The 6904-nt window shown below is 38.5% G+C and overlaps 1 pseudogene; it reads right to left on the bottom strand.

Annotated features, from left to right (window-relative positions):
- Nucleotides 1–979, bottom strand: part of LOC148719116 (uncharacterized) — a 1749-nt pseudogene extending 770 nt beyond the window's left edge.
- Between the last annotated feature and the right edge of the window lie 5925 nt (nucleotides 980–6904).

Genomic DNA, 6904 nt, shown 5'->3' with positions numbered 1-6904 from the left:
AAGATATTGCATCCCAGCTTTCTCCTTATCTGAACACAGTTTTTATATTATGACTGCTTTCAGTAGAGTGTTTTTGTTGCTTAGAGTATGTCAGCAAACAGTCAGCAACTTTGGTTGCAAGTAGTGTTGCTGCATTCCTGGAAAGTCCACTGATGAATTGGGTTGACTTTATGGCAGCTGTTGCATAATATTTGCCATAAAACTTTTCTGCAGCTCCATTTCTTGTATATCCTTCATAGATTGCTTTTATAGCAGAGAATTCTTTGCTGTCTTCTTGTAGCTGTTGGTATGAGTAATTGCTGAGCTCCTTCCTTAAATTTTCTGCAAAAACTTTCCTTTCCTTAACACTGCAGACAGTACGGTCAATTATTTCTTCAAGAACACTCAGGCTTAACTGTTGCACCTGCTCCAATCCTTCCTGTTGATTGTTGTGTTTTGTAGCATTGTGTCTGTCACAACCTCCTCCTGTTTTGTATTTCTTTCCGCAGTCATGACAAATAATTTCTTGACGCTGAGCCTACAAAGATATTACAAAAATTTCCATTGTAAAATAAATAAACTACTTAAGAGTTTAAAAATAAAAATTCGGTGGCCACTTTTTTCGATCAAGAGAGTATCGTGAAGCCGCGAAGCTCCATCAATTACAAGGTTTACCACTTAAAATAATTTCGAGAAATCACTACATTCCGGAGATTTGAGCTCTTAAGAAGCTTTTTATAAGTATTTATTGTTTTGGCAGGAGCCCTAAAGAAGATTCCCTTCATAGAAACGGCAATATAAAAGCATGGTTTTTTACACCAGCGTTTGTTGAATTTCGAACTTCAGAATACCCGTCCACATCATTTACATGTGTCGGGAGGCTTTGAAGAATGAGGCATAACACAATAGATGCTATTCTTATTCAATGACATGTAAATGAGTGGCCGGGTATTCTGAAGTTTAGCCCAGTTCGTCTACACCGTCCGTCATCTTGAATGAACTTGTGCACGGTCAGAGTCATGTGACGGGTCTGTTCAACATCACCGACCGCGCTGTTGTTTAACCCTTTGATGTTTACCGGGTTTCATAACCAGTCCCTTCTGCTAACTATGGTATCGCTGAGTATTCTTACTCATTATTTGTATTTTGACTCGCCCTACGGGCTCGTCACAACTCGTAAAAATACTCAGCGATAGTACGCAACAAAATGTCCAATAAGATATATGTATTACAAGGGAAAAAAACCTTTGTCCGAAAAAACCTTGTTTAACTTCCGCCAGTGACCAAGACAGCATTTCTCCTTATAATATCAATTCAATACGAAGTAGGCAAGTGATGAGAATAAAGAAAAATATCAATAGGGGGTTTATTTGTTGATCCAATATCAAATTCTCCAAACTAATATCATAAGAAGTGTATGGCAGACAGTAAGGAGAATTTCTTATGAGATATTGAGAGTGAAAGGGTTGAACTGTGACGTAGTTCCGGTAGCGACTTTTGTTTGGTTTCGAGAAAAAAAAAGCAAGAGTTTAACATTTGGTTTTCTGATGAGTAACTCGTAGAATTGGCAGCTGTAAATGTAACAATAAAAGCACAGATCGAAGTAAAAAATGTTTCCAACTCAGTACTAAATGACGCTCGAGAATTTTGTTAATACTTTTATTATCTTTGCCAGCTCCCTTTCGCTTTGATTCCTGTGTTGCATTTCACGGGAGATAAAGCCATCATGGGAACGTTTAAGAATGGAAGGTAAGCTAAGCTGTCTCTTTGTATTATTTCTATACTCTGGTTAGTACCGTTGATGCTGCACAATTTCCGCCGCGAAACAGATCCCGTAGGGCTTAATATAGAGCGCAGCTTTGAGGCATTTCCGCAATTCTGTAATGAATGCTGTAGAAGATTTACGCGTAAGTGTCAAGTGGGGCGCAAAAATTGTTCTCAGTACATTATCCACCAAGACAAGCTTTATCACCCGGAGGGTGATGAAACTCTAAGTTTTCTTAAATAATTAAATGGAAAATATGTGGAAGCTAGTTCGGCCTTTGTATGATTACCCTCCAACGTCCAAGTGTTATTTCAGACAAAATAATGGTATTTTAAATTTTTAAAGAGTAGGGTCAATGCTGACTGACTTGTACCAAAGTTTAAAATGAGAGCAATGACGGCCAATCCTTTTTTTAGATTAAGTTTGGCAGGTTCTTGGTTAGTAGAGGCAATTTAAAAAAAGCGAGCGAAAATGCGTCACTTTTTCTCTCGTTCGCCACAAACAAACAAACTGAGAGCCTGGAATAGCTAGGACATTTAGCAACTTTTATTATTCGATACCGTTTGGACAATTTCTTTTTGGCTTCTCTAGTTTATTTCTTATTTATCCTCATCATCGATTTTAGTCTCCTTCACCACTGTTCTCTGTTCTTTTCACGTGACGCGCACTCTACCCCACCGGCATATGCTTCAATTGGAACATTCCTTTCTTTAAGTGTAGCCAATCAGAGCGCGGCTCATATTTTTTGAGCCAGTCGCGCCAAGACTACTTATCCAATCACAGCTCGTATTTTATCGGGTACCATAAATCTGGCCGATGGTGGGGGAGAGTGTCATATTGCGTGACGAGACCAAATAACGGCTGCGAAGAAGACTTCATCAATTTGAGTCGCCCATCGTCTGCAGTTTGGCCTTTTAACCACACTTATCCGGTAAAAACAATAGCCAATATTTTATGGGCCATCTAATAAATACCAGTCTCCGTTGGGAAGATTTAATGGTATACCTACTCAACCACGCCCCCTGAAAAAGAGATCTCTCCCACCGTCCATCTCTCAGTTTGAACGGATGACGTAGTGTAGTGGGAACGTCATATATGACGAATCCCAGTTTTCAATTTCATGTGGATGAGGGGAAAGAATTCAAATGTACAACACCAGAATTATTTTTTTCCTTTTACGTTAGGAGAAAGGAAAGTTTAATAAGAATGCGAATGGACAGGACCTCAAAAAATATTGATAATAATAAAGGCTTTGTGATCTATTATTTTAGGTTTATTTTGCACTTGGGCTCACCTTCTTGGATTTCATCAAGGTACGAAATGGTGTTTGATATTCCATTAACTAGAAAGTTACTATTTTTTTAAAGATCTACTGGAATATATTTCTGGTAAAAAACGATAGTCCCTTTTTTTGTTCATAAGCTATTAATACAGGCCTTAAATCACTGAGATTACTTCTCTAAGAATTTGAGCCTGTAAGTTCTACTGGCCAGCAGCACGGCGTAAATTGTGGTACCTTTACAATTACCTGTACCTTTACCTTTACTGCTCCTGTTCATGTGCTATTTCGTTTGTTTTGAGTATTAAAGAAAAGAGGTTATACCCATGTAAGACACCTCGACTTATTGGCGAGTGGGGTTAGTTCTTCTGAAAGGTAACCTGGTTATGACAACCTGAGAACATACGCCGATCGTTGCACCGAGCCATCACAGCGTTGGCATATGCGCTGAAATTTCACTGGTTTGTTCCTCCTCCATCTCTCCCCCCCCCCCCCCCTCCCAATTCCCCTCATTACCTAAAGGATACGCTGACTTCAACATGCGCGATTTGTAAATGAACGACGATATTTAACAGAGAATAAGTAGGGAAAAGAGTACCCTTCAATTTTTAATTTGTTTTTATTCAGGTTTTGGCAGTTTTTGAAAGGACCTGATGCGATTCAATACAGTATTCAAGAAGACGATAATACTATTTCCAATGGCATCTCACACTGACGTTGTTCCGAGTTTATTTGGCTCGGGAGGAGGAGGGGGGGACGAAGCGTGTAACTCAATCAGAAGGCCTTGTCATGCATTGTTATTTAATGTTATTTCACTATGAAGCCAGGCAATATTTTGAGATTAAAAGTAAGAGAGAGATTTTAAAGACCATGTAAGGTAGTGTTATAACAATTGGTATTAACAGCTTTGAGAAAAACAAAGAAAAAAACGCATACTTAATCAAATAGTAAATGAGATATTTTTTTAACCATGTAACAAGAACGACAAACTTACCCACAAATGTTGCCTTGATTTTGAATTAATCCTTCTTCCAGTCCTTGATCGTGAAGGCTACCGTGAGAAAATGCATTCTTAGCCGTTAAGACAAAGTGCAATTTAATTTTTTTTAATAAATTCTAGTGCCGATACTGAATAAAGTTTATTCACGAAAGAGCTCAAAATGTTCAAACAGCAATACGTTTGGGCTTCTTCTTTGGGACGCCCATCCAAGAGGGGAGAGTGTTGGGGTGCACATGTTCGGTCATGGAAAAGTTTTCAATTCATGTTTAGGTCAGTGGATGGGTGAATGCAAAATATACAGACATTAAAAGGGTGCGAGAGAGCTGGTTTCATCCTTCAAAAACGTTTGCATTCCCATTTATCATTTCGCCGTGGAAAGCACTACATGCAAGGGACACAAGTTTGGTCTCGGAGAAATGTTTACATAACGTTTACACTTGTAACTCTCCCGAAAGGACACTTGTATCGGAGGAGTTTGTTACTGGAACCTAATCTCTTACCCAGACCTTCCACGGCCAAGCGGTTGCACAGTTCAGTTACAGTTACACGGTATAACCTGGGTACTAGATCAGGGGATACCTTCATTCACAAAATTTTTGTCACTTTTATTCAGGGGAAAAGGAAACATATTCTGGGTCCGAAAGCCCGCTTTTAATTTCCGGACACCTTAACCAGTCAACATGTCACTGACGATTGAGTGAGCACTTTACTACTCCTTGTCGAGGATTTTAACATGGATGAGACGCCAAAGCGGTTCGGTCTTCTGACCAGTCGCACTCTCCACTAAGTTCGGCTTCTAAATGAAAACATGCCCATTTGGTGTTGTTTAAATACGCTGAAGTTTTTATTTTTGAAAGCTCTTGATTATAAGCTGAACCCCCTCTTTGGCTAAAAGTTCGCCTAACTCTCGCTTTAATTTATGTAAAAATCGCTCGGCTTATAGCTGAATAAATATGGTAAATCGACCTGATGTACTTGTGAGAGTGGAGTGCTTAATAAAAAATAAGTTTGGTTTGGGACACATTAGCTAAGTGCTTGGAATAATGCGTCCAGCGTATTCCAAGGTCATTTTTTTAGAGTCAGACAAACACCAACCAATCTCTATTTGCCTGGGTCCTGAAAATGTCTCCTTTAGGAAGTTTTACTCTTCTTAAAAATTTTTCACAACAATCAGAGTCAATGAGCTGCATCAGAGCTGTTTAGGTAATAAATTTATAATCAAAGTAAAGCACCAATAATTTTCCTGGAACAGTTTTCCGTAGCACGGAGTCACATCACATACATAGACCCCTTCTCAATCCTGTTAAGACTAGGTTTACATTAGAGGAAATTGGTCCGGATTCGTGATGAATCCTAAACGTTTTAGTACCGGATTGATTTTTCCGTTTACGCGAAAGCGGACGAATCCGAAATAAAAACTCCCCGGTTTGATCGAGTCTCCGGAGATTTTGAATCCGGAATTTAAAGTGGGAACTTTGAATCCGATAACTTTTGAATCTAGTAAGTTTTGTCGTGTAAGCGCTTTTTTTTCTCGAATCCGGATATTATTTCGCCTGCAGTCTTTTGAGTCTGGGGTGAAACCAAAATGGAGGATCTGGTGCTAACATTGCTGGCGGTCTCTGGTTGCCTAATCTTTTTGCAGGTTCAGGCGATAAATTTATCATGTGTACCGCAGTATTTCTGAGGAAACGCAAATTATTATTGCAAGGAAGTTTAACGTCAGCAACACTTAATCGCCGACGAAGTAGATGACTTGGCATCTGTCCAACTCAAATTTGCCTCAGTGGCATCTGGATCTACTCTAGCCTTTTTTGGGGGAGGCATTTTCACTTTGTCGATCGAAAGACGAAACAACACTGGGCTTGGTAACCATTTCATTTCGAAGGTTCCCGAAGTTGTCGTTGTGTAGAAACGGTCAGGAATCCGAATATCCTTTCAGCGTAAACGCCTACGAATCCGAATACTCCAAAATTGATGAATCCGGAAACATTTACGAATCCGGAAAACTCTCCTCTAGAGTAAACCTAGTCTAAAATGAGCCATGTGCACTTTTTCTTTTTTTTTTTTTTAATTCCTTTTAACCCTTTGAAGTGATTAACATTTAACTTCTCCTTATACAATCATACTCTTGAATCAAACATTAAGGTGACGAGTATAAAGGAAATGATCACAACCTGATGAAGCTCTAACTACTAAGTGTACTCGAAGATGAAGACTCTTTCATTGAGGTTCGCAAAATCATCTCTAAGCTAAATTAAAATGTCAAGTAGTAGTAGAAGTAGGGGGAAGGGAAGAGAGAGAAACAAACAAACAAGCAAAATATTATCTAATAAATTACATTCTTCTCTTATTTTTCTTTTTATTTTACTAACATTGATAGTAATAAGCTAACGATAGACTGTAGCTATTGACGGACTGGCCCGCCTAGATTAGCATAGCTAGATGCGGGCCAGTCCGACTTTGAATGTATGTTTTTATGTAGTAACAACAATTATAAATAAATGATGATGATGATGATGAGCTCTTGATTGTTGAACCAAATTATTCTTGTAAGCACTTAAGGAAGTATATGGAAAACGGTATGGAGAATACGTACACTGATGTTAGGGTGTTGAAAGTTCAGTTGCAGCTAACTTGCAAAGATCGTTGCTTCACTTTATTCTACGTTTCATTTCTGTTGATAACAAAGAGAAACCCAGCCTCGAATAGGAAATAACGTTACACTTCAATAATAATACGCTTAAAGAAAGAAGTAATTGAAAGTCACAGAGTATTTAATTTCACTTTCCCGAAATTAAAAAAAAAAAAAAAAGAAAAAAAGACACTACGATCTCAACGATCCCAAGTAGATACCTAGCGAAAAAAAAAAAGAATATTCCTC

The sequence above is a fragment of the Stylophora pistillata genome, chromosome 12 (genome assembly GCF_964205215.1).
Source record: "Stylophora pistillata chromosome 12, jaStyPist1.2, whole genome shotgun sequence".
Classification (NCBI taxonomy): Eukaryota; Metazoa; Cnidaria; class Anthozoa; order Scleractinia; family Pocilloporidae; genus Stylophora; species Stylophora pistillata.
This window is presented reverse-complemented; position numbering and strand designations above follow the sequence as displayed.